The sequence below is a fragment of the Lactuca saligna genome, chromosome 4 (assembly GCF_052625555.1).
Source record: "Lactuca saligna cultivar CGN05327 chromosome 4, ASM5262555v1, whole genome shotgun sequence".
Classification (NCBI taxonomy): domain Eukaryota; kingdom Viridiplantae; phylum Streptophyta; class Magnoliopsida; order Asterales; family Asteraceae; genus Lactuca; species Lactuca saligna.
In genome coordinates, this window is record NC_136420.1 from 150815058 (window position 1) to 150832147 (window position 17090).

Sequence of the window (17090 nt, forward strand, 5' to 3'; positions counted from 1 at the left end):
ACTATATAACTTTACTAGATTCTTATCTCCTTCAATTGTTAAACATTGAGAGGGGAAGCAATGACACTTAGTGACTTCAATAATACTACAATATAACGTTATGCCATATATATACTTCAATATGGCAGAAGCAAAGAGGAATAAAGAACAACAAAGACATATGTGAATCATGTGACAAGATTTCCATATCAATCAATGATTTTGATTCAAAGATATACAATCAATGAGACATAACAATTTCCATACTTGATATACATCAATAAAGCTTTGGCCCAAATGGCACAGAAGACATACACTTTCTGATTAAACATTTAGGTAGATTTTAGGCTTTCAGCACTGTCTAACCTTCTGCCAATGCCATAGAATATAAGTCATTCTCTTACGAGACATGCTCTACATGGTTAGATGCTACATACCAGTACCACCGTAAATCTAAGTCCTTTCACTGATCACATGGTCAAAGGTATAACTTTGTTATCAAAAATAGCAGAAATAATAAAAACGGAAAAGCACATATCACATATAACACATAACATACAATTGTTCCTATATATTGAGCTCACTGTGAAATAATCGGGGGTTAAAATAGTAATTTATGCAACAATTCATTATAATAAATAGCTTTCTTCGTTGAAAACCACGAGCTTTCTTGAAAACCGAGCCCTATGAAGGTTGAGCATCAAACCGAAAAGATAAATTTTTCAAGCTTTTCAGGCACTTCGGGACGTGTTTCGGGTGTTGGGAATGATCTCCGGGCTTCGAGGGAAGTTGAAATAGTAAAAATACGAGTTTAGGGGTGAAAATGTGAAATTCCAAAAGTTATCCGGGAAATCTCGCACCCCCTTTATATAGGTGCGAGGTTTGAAGTTCCGACCGAAGGAAAGGACACGTGGCAACAGTAACGAGGCTCGGATGGAAGGTGGCTCTTTTCGCAGGTCGACACGGGGAGGGCAGGTGGCGGTCTCGGATTGGCCGAGCCTTCGGTGTGAGAGGCTTGTGACACACGTCACATCGAGGCCGAGACAGGTGGCGGAGCGAGGGCAAGACACGAATGCGACACGCGATAGCTTGCGAGTGGACTCTTGCTTCGAACCGAACATGAGTCGGACACGCGGCATGCATGAGAGAATCCGTGTGACTTGTCCGAGTACTGTCCATGCGAAATTCCTCAGTTTTGATGATTTTCTTGGTTTTTGTGCCTCGAACTTCTAAAATCCATAACTTTCTCATACGAGCTCTGTTTTTGACGTTTTTTATATGCATGCATAGGTAAAATTATGCTCTACAAATTTCGTTTAGACTTCGTCGGCTAATTTTGAATTATTTTTAATATTATTATTTTTAATAGACCGGGGCAGGAAAATCCGTTAAAATTCCATAACTTCATTATCCAACATCTGTTTTCGTCAATCTTTTTACAGTTGTACTACTATTGACGAGACCTTCGATTCTCGTTTAGGTTGTGTCAGCTAAATATCACTCGATCTTTATTTTGAGTTTTTAGGTGTCTACTTCTATTTTGAAACTCAGAAAAATCATAACTTCCTCATACGAAGTGATATTTGGACGTTCTTTTTATGAAAATTCTTGGTTTAACAAATACTATGATTTTAATTTAGATCACCAAGGCTAAAAAGTAGTTTATAAAAAATTCACTTCTTACATCATTCGGTATCGTGCCGGTTCTGTCGTAAAACATCAGTTAGTCATAACCTCTTCATTATAACTCAGATTTCGATGAGGTTTTCACCTAAATGTTTCTAATGAGATTCTTTACAACTTTCAATAATAAATTCTATTTATTTCAAATTTTATATTTTTGTTAAATTTCAATATTTTCCTTTTGATTGGGATCTCACAAGACTTCGAATATTTTCCGAGTGATGCTAAACATAGTTTTACTTCATTTCTAGTAAAAACTATCTGTTAGAACTCAATACTCAATATCGCATAATATTTCCTAATATTATTCATTACAAAACACGATTTGAAAACGTGTATGTTAGAAATACCTCCTCCTTTTGAGGATTTCGTCCCCGAAATTATAGTGATTAAAACAAATGAGGATATTTTACTTTTACCTCATTCTTATTTTCCCAAGTATAATTTAGGCCTCGATGGTTGTTCCACTTGTTTATTACTATGACATCCCCATTTTCACGGCCAGAAAAAACCGATTTTGTTTATGTTTTATAAAAATGTTGCGGAATTTGTTCCCAGAAAAACATGATAAATACGTTATTAAAACATTTTCGAAGAAGCGTATTTTATTCATTTCAAAACATTTGGGATGTCATCGTTAATACAGAAACATAAGCATAAAAAGAACTTACATTTATTTACACTAGTGATCTACATCTCTTTAAATCTCTCAGCGTAAAGTGACTTCGTATCAACACCTGTGATATAAATAAACTTAGTGGGTCAGGTTAGGAAACCTGGTGAGTACATAGGGTTTTCAACCCACAATAATCTAACTATTATGTTTAAACAATCAAACAATCAACCTAATTACCCATCCCCATTATCTTCTTTAGTCTTAAGGATCTACCCTAAGAATCAACTATTCCTCGTTTATTTATTCCTAAGGATCATCCTAAGGAATCGATATGAAGTCCATCATTACCAAGGCTTATAGAATATATCTGGTGAACACGTAGTCCGAAACATCTGGTAAACACTTAGTTCAAAAGTAACTAGTGAACACACTTAGTTCAAAATACCTAGTGAACACACTCAATTCAAAGATACGTAGTGAACACACTCAGTTCAAAAATACCTAATGAGCACATAGTTCAAAAATACCTACATGTTACGAAACTGCTATCGTTCCACTAGACCGTCTAGTATCGTCCATAGTCGTCATCTATACTCCACTAGATGACTGGATCACTGACAACACTGATGTCTCCCATCGTGTTATCACAAAACAATTATTTCATCTACCCATGTTTTTCCCAACACGTTTTGTAGATATAAAATACGTATACAGTTTAAATCATTTAAAACATGTATAAAAATCTTTCACTCAACATAGACAGCAAGTATTCAGACAATATGTACACATAGCACGTAATTTATATTAAAATACTTAATATCTATGTGTAAGATGAAAGGGACTATGCACTCACAACACGTAAATTATATAATAAATACTTCATATCTATGTGTAAGATGAAAGGGACCATGCACTCACCTGAGAAGGTGGTGACTCGGTACTCGGACAGCGCTTCGTTTACTTTAAAATAATTTCCTTTGACGAAACCTAGTATTATCACCAATAGATTTTAATCTATTATTCGCCGAGACTAATTAATAGTCTAGATATTATTACTATTATATAAGCGTTAAAAAAATACTTATATAACCCATAATAATAGCACAAGTATTTATTATATGTTCTTAATAACGTTAATATAATTAAATAAAAACTATATTAAAAATAGCGTAGGCGTAGGTCACTTACAGCGGGTTTTATAGAAAACCAGACTTTGCTTGGAGCAGCGTTTCCGAGCCGAAAATCTCTTCTTCTCGGAGCCGTTGAGCACTACGGGGCTTCCGCCTCGTGCTAGGGAGGTTCCCTAGGCTTTTCGGGGGATTTCGGGGCTAGAGAGAGTTTCTAGAGAGAGAGAGAGAGAGAGTAAAGAGAAGAAAGAATGGGAAAGGTGTGAAGAAAATGAGGGTGGGAGAGGTGGTATTTATAGGATGAAAATGGCTGAACTTGGTGCCACATGTCACCATCTAGTGGCAAGACTTGGAGATAAAGCAATGGCCAAGATTGTACCACATCACCCATTTTCGCACAGCACACTTCCGACTTCTAAAATCCGTAACTTTCACATACGACCTCCGTTTTTGACGTTATTTATATCCACGCGTAGGTAAAAATAATATCTACAACTTTCATTTTGACTTCGTCGGCTAATTCTCGACCGATCTTAAATTTAACAGTACGAGGCGTTTAGACTGTTAAATGACCGCGAAGAATTCGTAACTCCTTCATACGGACTCCGTTTTCTTCTGTATTTTTACCGTTGAGTTCCTATTAATGAGATCTTCAACTCTCATTTAGGTCGCATAAGCCAAAAACCGCTCGAACTAAAGTTTCGGGCTGTACACTGCTAAGCCGATCAGATTTGGGCGTTCTTTTTATGGATTTTCTCGGTTTAACATATTCTAAGACTTTCGTTTGGATCACTAAGGCTAAATCTCGCTCTATCGTAAATTCACTTTTTACGCTTCTCGGTGTCGTGCCGGTTCCATCGCGAAACTTCGACAAGTCATAACTTCTTCGTTATAACTCGAATTTCGGCGTTCTTTATATGTACGGACAACTTGTGACATATACTACAACTTGGTTCAAATTATTTGTTCTAAATAATATTTTGTCAAAAAGTCATTTTCGACCCCTATTATCTCTAAATTAACTAGCCCGGATCTACAGGCGTTACAATTATCTCCCCCTTTGGATAATTACGTCCCAGAATCATCTAAGAAACATGGCAGTATAATGACTCCATACATTATCTCTTCATCCTAGGTAGTAACTGTAACTTCTATGTTGCTTCGATCGGGTATCTAACTCTTGGACTCCTTGATTGCAGGCGGTGCTTGGTCTTGCACCTGCTCGTTAGACTTTTAGTCATGACTTTCGTGTCACAAGCTCATTTTTTTATCAGAGACACCTTCTTCTTCTTAGGACAAGTTAATTTGATTGCTACAATTGATCGAGGTGTCGTATTCTAATGACCTATTATCGTACGTAATAACGCTTAGACTCAGGTCTCTTAGAGTCAAATTCCGGAATGAAATATGCCTTCCTTCATGCTCTAATGTGATATAATCACATTTTAACATGTAGCATTTCTAGCTACCAACTTTTTTTAACAACGAGCGCGATACATCTATTGATCGCTTTGATTTCAATCGTTTGGTTTAAGTCGGACGCTACATCAAACTGATGGGTTTTGAGCATTCTAACACTTCCTAAGTGTACATGCAACCCTAATAACCTTGGATCTATGTTTGTCTAATTATCATGCAAAGTTGAATTCCAAGGTTATATTCCTATCTAGCATACATGGGGAACAATTTTAACTTAAAGTATAGATAGAATAACTTACCTTGTTGTTGTTTGTGTTCCTTGAAACCTTGTGAGCCTAGCACCCGAAGTGTGATGCCTCAAATGCTTCACACAACACCAAATGCTCTTGGAAGAACTTATGAGAGAACACACACTTCTCAAAATCGGCCAAGCCCTCTTGTTTCTTAGTGTAGCCGATTTTAGGTGGAGAACATGTTACTTATATAGTGTTGACACATCTAGGGTTAAACCCTAATGTGTCATGACTCTTCATTTCCATGACCCATAGGTTTGTAACTCCCATGGAGCATCCTATGGGTGGAACCCAACTTGATAGTCCATGGAGCCTTTTAGCCCACTATACAAGATATGGATGATTTACATAATCAACCCATATATTTAATTAGTTATCTTTTGATCACATAATTAATTCTAAATTAATTCTTGATCAAACTAATCAAATAATATTATTAATATATTAGAACTTATAATATATTAATAATCTCCAAGTGTTATTTCTCTCATTTAGTCTATCCAATTGCATGATGCCATGCAACCCAAATGGACCATGCCGGGTCGGGTCAAGTACATACCAGAAATAGTTATGGACTTAGACACCTTATCCAACAGTCTCCCACTTGGATAAGTCTAATAACTATTACTGCAAGTATGACTTCAGGAACCGATCGGCAATCGTAGCTCTTTACAAGGCTTCTCGGAACTGAGAAGATAATGGTACGCCATTTAAGATAAGTGATCATATAATCCTCTGTTCTAGATATCAGTCGGACAAATACATGGAACAATGTCTTACTTATTGTCCAACAGTTTGTTTCCCGATTTCCGATTTGTTTGACAAAGAACTTAATTGAACACATCAACTTAGTTCTGACCGGGCCCGGTACATAGGTCAAAACAAAATCATCGCGGGGCCCAGATATCAGCTTCTAATCCAAGAAGGAACAGATAAACTTCGACTCATATGTTTGTTCTACCACTCATTGAATTACACACAAGAGCGCGATTTATAACATCGAGTTACCAATGCATTTTTCGTACAATCAATGCATAACCAACTTGTAAGTAACAAATCATATCTCTAGGTTTAAAGACTTATATGATATTACCGTCTTACGATCACTTGAGATAGAATTCCATGAAGTGATTCCAGTGAGCGTAGGTTGAGTCCAATGCTCAGAACTTTTGAGCACTCATGATTGCTGTAGCCTTGTCCAAGACCTCTACAACCAATCATGACAGTCTTGATTCATATCTACTTCCGACATATGACCGACTGTGGAGGTTTGAATAATATGTTATACCAAACAAAAATTATTCTGGAAGTCAAAACATGCAAAAGAAATATAGTAAACGATCGACAAGAGATAGCAACACTTTACTCATAAATAAAACACTTTTATTCATCATCAAATGTCAATTACACTTTACACATTTCAAGGTTATCTAACTACTAAATCTAATATCATCCTTCAGCCCTATGCTCCGAGCATGCTGAAGATGCTTAACCCGAGTCAGTCCCTTCATGAGGGGATCTGCCGGATTCTCATCTGATGATACCCTCTTTGCCACGAGGAGTCCTTCTTCGATCCGATGTCTGATGAAATGGTATTTTCTGTCGATGTGTCTGGATCTCCCGTGATCCCTTGGTTCCTTGGCTAAGGCAACAACACTTTCACCATCACAGAAAATTTCCATTGGCTCTTTAATAGCTGGTACAACTCCAAGGTCTCCAATGAAGTTCCTCAGCCATAACGCCTCCTTTGCCGCCTCGCTAGCTGCAATATACTCTGATTCACAAGTAGAATCTGCCACTGTCTCTTGCTTGGAACTCTTCCAAGAAATTGCTCCTCTATTTAGGGTAAAGACCCAGCCCGACTGAGAGCGGAAGTTATCCCTATCAGTCTGGAAGCTAGCATCACTATACCCTACAACTCTCAAGTCATCACTCCCACCGAGGGTAAGGACCCAGTCCTTAGTCCTTCGTAGGTACTTGAGAATATTCTTTACCGCAGTCCAGTGTGCCTTGCCAGGGTTCCCCTGAAACCTGCTAACCATGCTCAGGGCAAAAGCTACATCAGGTCGAGTACACGTCATAGCATACATGATCGATCCTACAGCCGAAGCATAAGGTACTCGACTCATTTGTGCTATCTCAGCCTCAGTGCTAGGGCTTTGTGTCTTACTCAGTTTGGCGTTACTCTGGATGGGCAACTCTCCTTTCTTGGAGTCTTGCATTCTGAACATCTTCAGCACCTTCTCCAAGTAGGTACTTTGACTAAGTCCAATTAGTCTATTACTCCGATCTCTCAAGATCCTTATCCCTAAAATATAGGCAGCTTCACCAAGGTCCTTCATAGCGAAACACTTTCCAAGCCAGGACTTTACTTCCTGCAAGGTTGGAATGTCGTTTCCTATGAGTAGTATGTCATCCACATACAATACCAAGAAGCTAACTATACTCCCACTAGCCTTGACATACACACAAGATTCATCTTCACTCCTAGAAAAGCCAAATTCCTTGACCTTTTCATCAAAGCAAAGATTCCATCTGCGAGGTGCTTGCTTTAATCCATAAATGGATTTCTCAAGCTTACACACTCTATTAGGGTACTCGTTGCTGACAAAACCCTCTGGCTGACTCATGTAAACATCTTCAGCCAACTTCCCATTAAGGAAAGCGGTTTTGACATCCATTTGCCAGATTTCATAGTCATGAAATGCGGCTATGGCTAACAGAACCCGAATAGACTTAATCTTGGCTACCGGAGAAAAGGTCTCATCATAATCGACTCTAGGAATTTGAGAGAAGCCTTTTGCAACCAGTCTAGCCTTATAAGTGTGTACTTTACCATCCATGTCGGTCTTCTTCTTGAAGACCCATTTGCACCCTACAGTCTTTCGACCTGGTACATTCTCAACCAAGTTCCAAACTTGATTGTCATACATGGATTGTATCTCGCTATCCATAGCCTCTTTCCATTTAGCAGACTCGGGGCCTGCCATGGCTTCCTCGTAGTTGTTAGGGTCATCTTGACTTACTAGTGTTCCATCACTAATAAGTGTCTCACCTTCTGCAGTAATATGGAATCCATAGTAATGCTCAGGTGCACTCCTAACTCTCGTGGAACGCCTCAGAGATACAGATTTGTCAATTGGCTCAACAGGAGTTTCCTCCTCAAGTTGAGGGCTAGAGTTTGAAGTTCCTTCACCACTTGACTCTTGAATTTCTTCAAGATCAATTTGCCTCCCACTGTCTCCTTGGCTTATAAACTCTCTTTCTCGAAAGACTCCTCTTCTTGCTACAAAGACCACATTGTCACTAGGTCTGTAGAAGAGGTAACCAAAGGATTGCTGTGGGTAGCCGATGAAAATACACCTCTCGCTTCGGGGTTCGAGCTTATCATGAGTCTCGCGTCTCACGAAAGCCTCGCAACCCCAAATCTTGATGTGGTCTAGTTTAGGTACTTTACTAGTCCACATCTCGTGAGGAGTTTTGGCAACTTTCTTTGTAGGGACTAGATTAAGGATATGGGCGGCAGTCTCTAAGGCATACCCCCAGAATGAGATTGGTAGCGAAGCTCGACTTATCATGGAACAAACCATGTCCAACAAGGTTCGATTACGCCTCTCAGCCACACCATTCAACTGGTGTCCTGGGAGGTGTCAATTGTGAGACAATCCCACATTCCCTTAGATAGTCGAGGAACTCTGAACTAAGATACTCACCACCCCGATCGGATCGAAGCATCTTAATGTTCCTGCCCAATTGATTCTCTACTTCCTGTTTAAATTCCTTAAACTTCTCGAAAGTCTCTGACTTATGCTTGATTAAGTAGACATATCCATATCTACTGTAATCATCAGTAAAAGTCAAATAATAACGATTAGCATCCCTTGTGGCATGTTTGAATGGCCCACACACATCCGTGTGTATAAGGTCCAACAAACCTTCACCCCTTTCACACGAGCCTGTGAAGGGTGACTTTGTCATTTTTCCAAGTAAGCATGATTCGCAACTATCATTTGACTTTAGGTCAAACGACTCCAAGACTCCATCCTTTTGGAGTTGGCCTATGCGTTTCTTGCTTATATGTCCAAGACGACAATGCCATAATGATGCTTTATCCAAGTTATTATTATTAGTAGAATCAATACACAAAACATTATTTCCTAAGTTATCTACAACAGATACAGCTTCATACACACTATCACAAGGTAATGCTTTAAAATAAAGAACATTATTAAAGAAAGCATTAATCGAACCAACTTCATTATCAAACGAAAAGGTGAAACCTTGTTTGTACAATGCATGAAAGGAAATAATATTTCTTGCCATTTCTAGCAAATAACAACATTTATTCAAATCTAAATTTAACCCACTACTTAGCAATAAAGTATAAACTCCAATCTTGGTGACAGGTGTAACTTTCCTATTCCCCATGATCAAGTTTATTCTTCCTTGCTCCACATTCTCACTTCTTCTTAGTCCCTGCAAGTCACAACAAATATGAATACCACAACCGGTATCAAGGACCCAAGATTTCGAATGGGGTGAGTTATTAGAAATGATAGTGTAAGTACCTGCATGGTTGGGTTTGACTTTCCCATCCTTTACATCCTGCTGGTACTTTGGGCAGTTCCGCTTCCAATGAGCTTTTTCATGGCAATAGAAGCATTCAGCCTCTTTTGGGTCAGAAGAAGGAGTAATGAAACCTTTCTTGGTTCCACTTGAAGAAGAGCCATCAAGGGTCCGAGCCTTGGTACCCTTCGAAAATCTCTTTCACTTCCTTCCTCGACTTTGCCCGATTGCCAAGATCGGAGTTGAGTCTGGAGTAGGAATGATAGCAACCGACTTCCCCTTAAGACTTGTTTCTGCGGTCTTGAGAAGTCCCTGAAGTTTGCTGAGGGTGACCTCTTCCTTGTTCATGTGATATGTCATACGGAATTGATCATAGCACGATGGTAAGGAGTGCAAAATGATATCTATTGCAAGCTCCTCAGGGAAGTTCACATTAAGCTTCAGCAAACGATCCACATACCTTTGCATTTTCTGCATGTGGCTCGTGACAGAATCTCCGTCCTTCATCATGGTTGTTATCATGGAGCAGATGACTTCGTACCTCTCTTGTCGTGCACTTTGATGGTATCTTTCCATCAAATCTTGGTGCATTTCATAAGGGTAGAAATCCTCATAAGACTTTTGGAGTTCAGCTGTCATTGTGGCCAACATGATGCAAGCCACCTTGGTTGCATCTCTTTCATGAGTATGAAAGTCAGCGATCTCCTGAGGAGTTGCAGTGGACTCATCAATTTCCTTAAGCTCCTTGTCAAGGACATATTCTTTGTCCTCGTAGCGGGTAATCATCCTGATGTTTCTGATCCATTTATTGAAGTTGGATCCATCAAAGGTGACTTTCCCACACAAACTCATAAGAGTAAAGGAGCCATTAGGATTCGAGCCAGAAGCATTATTTGAAGACATCTGAAAGAGAAGAACAAGTTTAGTATAGATTTAAGAGAGTCCTTAATAAAACACCCAAATGTAATATTAAGGCTAGGATCCAATCAAAATATAATATAACTTAGAAGAGGTATGCCGTAATCTAAGCTATACCATATTTGAAAGGTAGGTGAATGACGATTCACCAATTTCCACCACGAAAACCGAAATATTAGATATTAGGTTTTTATTGGTTTTTTAGAAATTCCTAGATTCTTTGAGATTCAATGAACTTTTCAAAGGTATGTTTCAATCTCGAGAGTGCCCTCCAAGTTTTGTGACTGGGATACCGAGGATCACAAAACGAGGTGTGAAGTAACCATGCAAATCACTTGGTACCCTTAAAGTTTATCACTCAATCGATGTGCCGGTAAACCACACACGCTCCACCGATACTATAATAAACCTTAAGTCACCCTTTACCTACCTTGTTAAGTCCAAGTTAGTGTGCTAGTTAACCACACACGCTCCACCAACGACTTAGACAAAGTGTAAAGTGTAATTTCATGGATTAGCACCTTATTCACATTTTCCTAAAGTAACTAAGATTGGGAATTTAATAAAATATTTTAGTTACTTTATAATATTCATCATACTTTGAATGAGAATTTATAAGTCCTTGTCTTACCCGTTCGGCTAACGACCCTCCACCAGTCAAGCAAGCGGTGGGTGAGAGTAAACACCCATTAAGTCACCATTTTATAGGCAACAACCTTATACCCACCTTATAGACCGGCTTCGTGAATGAGGCGTACTAGCGGTAAGACGACTTTATTCTTATACATATATATAATTATTAAATCATCATAATATAAGTATAAGGGTTGAATTTTAACTTTTAAAATTCTAGGGGTTGGAACTTAAAGTTTTAACTTAACTTTACTTGTTCCAATACTTGAGGGCAAGTTTTGTAACTTTCAAAACTTTTCATTTCTTGTAACTTATGAGTTTAATAGAGTAATAAAATGAAGACTCTTCATTTTTCTAACTCTTGTATTTGTTTTAATGGTTTTAACTCAAGTGTGACTCTTGGTTTTCCATAACTTGAGGACAAGTTATGGACTCCATTAAAACACATTATGATCAAGAATTAATCTACCACATAGGTTACAAATAATTCCTATGATCATCTAAAACATCATAAGAACAAGAACATGAATATGAACACAATCAAAAATTACATTTAAAACTTTGTAATTTTGATAACTAGTTGTTGTAAATGAATTAGCAAAGACATTACACCACCAAAAACAAGTTTTCAATTACCAAAACAGTTTAGGTTAATGTTTCTAATTCATTTCCAGCAACTAAATCGAAATTCTGCAATCAGTCGACCCTACTCGCCGAGTGCATGAACTCACTCGCCGAGTTGGTTGAAGATACTCATGAACTCGACGAGTCCCCCCTATAGACTCGACGAGTCCATTCGCAGACAGCAAGATTTTCGATTATTTTTCAACTTTTAAGCACAAATAAGAGCAAACAAGCCTAGGCTCTGATACCACTGATGGGTTTTGAGCATTCTAACACTTCCTAAGTGTATATGCAACCCTAATAACCTTGGATCTATGTTTGTCTAATTATCATGCAAAGTTGAATTCCAAGGTTATATTCCTATCTAGCATACATGGGGAACAATTTTAACTTAAAGTATAGATAGAATAACTTACCTTGTTGTTGTTTGTGTTCCTTGAAACCTTGTGAGCCTAGCACCCGAAGTGTGATGCCTCAAATGCTTCACACAACACCAAATGCTCTTGGAAGAACTTATGAGAGAACACACACTTCTCAAAATCGGCCAAGCCCTCTTGTTTCTTAGTGTAGCCGATTTTAGGTGGAGAACATGTTACTTATATAGTGTTGACACATCTAGGGTTAAACCCTAATGTGTCATGACTCTTCATTTCCATGACCCATGGTTTTGTAACTCCCATGGAGCATCCATGGAGCATCCTATGGGTGGAACCCAACTTGATAGTCCATGGAGCCTTTTAGCCCACTATACAAGATATGGATGATTTACATAATCAACCCATATATTTAATTAGTTATCTTTTGATCACATAATTAATTCTAAATTAATTCTTGATCAAACTAATCAAATAATATTATTAATATATTAGAACTTATAATATATTAATAATCTCCAAGTGTTATTTCTCTCATTTAGTCTATCCAATTGCATGATGCCATGCAACCCAAATGGACCATGCCGGGTCGGGTCAAGTACATACCAGAAATAGTTATGGACTTAGACACCTTATCCAACACAAACTTGGTTCTCTGAACCACGTAACCTACTCATCGTATTCGGACTCAATGTGATATGACCACTAGGGTCGGGATAACAACAATTTTCTTAGTCATTATCGAAACAATGGTAACGACATAGTTGAATAAAATGAAATCAATTACTAGCTTCTTGGTAACCTTGTGACTTTCCCTGATCCAAGCATAAGTCTTGTGCTTCTGGTAGTATATGCATCTACTACCTTTCACACCTACTCATACTCGTCCCAAGTATTGTCTCACAGTTTTCCAAGTCACCATTCAAGAAAATCACATAACAGTTTAACACACCAGATAACAAAACGAAGATTTTATTATTTCTTGAAACTATTACATAGGTGTTCAAGTTCACCCAAGACTATGTCTCTAATAGGCTACATCATATGGTTCTATCTCTTTGGCTACCTCATAGCTTGATCTTCGGGTATGAATTCCTCATCCTTGGTTCCTCGCATTGTTTTCTGCTTCGTCGAGGATCGTGTGGAATGTCCTTGGCCTCGGTGGCGTTTCTGGTCTTGCTACTTTATTTTTCTTTGGGCAATTCACTGAAAGATGCCCCCTTTTTTACAATCATAACAAAACCTCTTGTTGTATGTACACTCATTGGCGTAATGCCCAGACTTTCCACACTTGAAACATGTAACCTCTTCGCCGCATTTTCCAAAGTGTTTCTTCTTGCATTTATCACACCATCTTGCTTCACCTCCTCCTCCAGGCTTCGAGAATTTCCTCTCCTTGTTGGACCTTGAAGATCCTTCAAACTTCCGCTTCTCTCCTGCCTTATCTTTTTCTAGACCCTTTTCCCTTATCTGGGCCTCTACATTCTTAGCTGCCCTAACAGCTGTTTTCAAGGTAGTTGCCATTTTGACCATTGGGCCAAAGTCAGTGGGTAATCCGTTAGCAAACCTATCAATCTTGGAGAGTTCAGTAGGCACCAAGTAGGGGAATAGCTTCATCCTCTCGGTGAATGCGGTGGCATACTCATCAACACTCATCTTCCCTTTCTTCAGGTTCTGAAACTCGTTGCTTAGGTCTATCAGATCTATCTCTGAGCAGTACTGCATTTTCAACTGTTCCAAGAACTCTTCCCATGACATCCTTAAGGCTTCTCCTCGTGGCATCATATCTGCCAATAGCTTCCACCAGCTCAAAACTCCAGTTTTCAGTTGTCTTACAGTGAAGACGGTCTTCTGTTTCTCGCTACAGTCACAACTCTCAAACACCATCTCCATCTCGGAGATCCAATCCATAATCTCAACTGGCTTTGGGCTTCCTGAGAGACTTGTTGGTTTCGCACCCAAGAAATTCTTGTACATTCGCCCATCCTTGTCGTTTCTCCTCTCCGGGTCGTCGCTTTGATCACCTTGAGTCCCCACTTGAGTCACTTGGCGGCTGTAGTTCCCTTCCTCCGATTGCTCGGGAATCAACTCGGGTTGCTCAGTGGGCAAAGTAGGTTTGTCCCTATTCAATATCCGCCTCATTTCTTCCTTTTGTTCAGCTAGCATAACCCGAATCATGGCTTGAACTCCCGCCATGGTGACTGGCTCCGGTGCAACTTCTTCAACAACAGGTATTTGCTGAACCACTGGGGGTTGGTTCCTATTCTCATTTGCATTCACGTTTCCGCTACGGGTCCTTTCCATCTTGATCTATACACCGAATAAGGTGAATCTAGACCCTTACATAGGATTGACGTTTAAATCATCCTTATCGCTCCGAAACATTTATATGCTAGTTCTAATATCGTATTCGTACGTTTAGAATCCTAACACATAAGGTTTCCAGATCCGGTCGGCAACAGACCATAGATCCGATCAAACTATAGCATAACAAATCATTTAGCACATAAAAGTAATTTAGGCATCATTCCTAAATTAAGCTAGTGCTCACACCTCACAATAATCGCTAAGCATTCTATGTTTAAGTCTAGAAATAAATCCATATTCCTAGTTCGCTTAAACTAATACTCTGATACCAACTGTGACATCCCCATTTTCACGGCCAGAAAAGACCGATTTGTTTATGCTTTATAAAAATCAGAGTACTTCTTTTAATAAAAATGTTGCGGAATTTGTTCCCAGAAAAACATGATAAATACGTTATTAAAACATTTTCGAAGAAGCGTATTTTATTCATTTCAAAACATTTGGGATGTCATCGTTAATACAGAAACATAAGCATAAAAAGAACTTACATTTATTTACACTAGTGATCTACATCTCTTTAAATCTCTCAGCGTAAAGTGACTTCGTATCAACACCTGTGATATAAATAAACTTAGTGGGTCAGGTTGGGAAACCTGGTGAGTACATAGGGTTTTCAACCCACAATAATCTAACTATTATGTTTAAACAATCAAACAATCAACCTAATTACCCATCCCCATTATCTTCTTTAGTCTTAAGGATCTACCCTAAGAATCAACTATTCCTCGTTTATTTATTCCTAAGGATCATCCTAAGGAATCGACACGAAGTCCATCATTACCAAGGCTTATAGAATATATCTGGTGAACACGTAGTCCGAAACATCTGGTAAACACTTAGTTCAAAAGTAACTAGTGAACACACTTAGTTCAAAATACCTAGTGAACACACTCAATTCAAAGATACGTAGTGAACACACTCAGTTCAAAAATACCTAATGAGCACATAGTTCAAAAATACCTACATGTTACGAAACTGCTATCGTTCCACTGGACCGTCTAGTATCGTCCATAGTCGTCATCTATACTCCACTAGATGACTGGATCACTAACAACACTGATGTCTCCCATCGTGTTATCACAAAACAACTATTTCATCTACCCATGTTTTTCCCAACACGTTTTGTAGATATAAAATACGTATATAGTTTAAATCATTTAAAACATGTATAAAAATCTTTCACTCAGCATAGACAGCAAGTATTCAGACAATATGTACACATAGCACGTAATTTATATTAAAATATTTCATATCTATGTGTAAGATGAAAGGGACTATGCACTCACAACACGTAAATTATATAATAAATACTTCATATCTATGTGTAAGATGAAATGGATCATGCACTCACCTGAGAAGATGGTGACTCGGTACTCGGACAACGCTTCGTTTACTTTAAAATAATTTCCTTCGACGAAACCTAGTATTATCACCAATAGATTTTAGTCTATTATTCGCCGAGACTAATTAATAGTCTAGCTATTATTACTATTATATAAGCGTTAAAAAAATAATTATATAACCCATAATAATAGCCCAAGTATTTATTATATGTTCTTAATAACGTTAATATAATTAAATAAAAACTATATTAAAAATAGCTTAGGCGTAGCTCAGTTACAACGGATTTTATTGAAAACCAGGCTTTGCTTGGAGCAGCGTTTCTGAGCCAAAAAGCTCTTCTTCTCGGAGCCTTCGAGCACTCCGGGGCTTCCGCCTTGTGCTAGGGAGGTTCCCTAGGCTTTTCGGGGGATTTCGGGGCTAGAGAGAGGTTCTAAAGAGAGAGTACAGAGAAGAAAGAATGGGAAAGGTGTGAAAAAATGAAGGTGGGAGAGGTGGTATTTATAGGGTGAAAATAGCTGAACTTGGTGCCACATGTCACCATCTAGTGGCAAGACTTGGGGAGAAAGCAATGGCCAAGATTGTGCCACATCACCCATTTTCGCACAGCACACTTCCGACTTCTAAAATCCGTAACTTTCACATACAACCTCCGTTTTTGACATTATTTATATCCACGCGTAGTTAAAAATAATATCTACAACTTTCATTTTGACTCCGTCGGCTAATTCTCGACCGATCTTAAATTTAACAGTACGAGACGTTTAGACTGTTAAATGACCGCGAAGAATTCATAACTCCTTCATACGGACTCTGTTTTCGTCTGTCTTTTTACCTTTGAGTTCCTATTAATGAGATCTTCAACTCTCGTTTAGGTCGCATAAGCCAAAAACCGCTCGAACTAAAATTCGAGTTTCGAGCTGTACACTGCTAAGCCGAATCTTAGAAAAATCATAACTTCTTCATACGAAGTCAGATTTGGGCGTTCTTTCTATGGATTTTCTTGGTTTAACATATTCTACGACTTTCATTTAGATCACTAAGGCTAAATCTCGCTCTATCACAAATTCACTTTTTACGCTTCCCGGTGCCGTGTCGGTTCCGTCGCGAAACTTCAACAAGTCATAACTTCTTCGTTATAACTCGGATT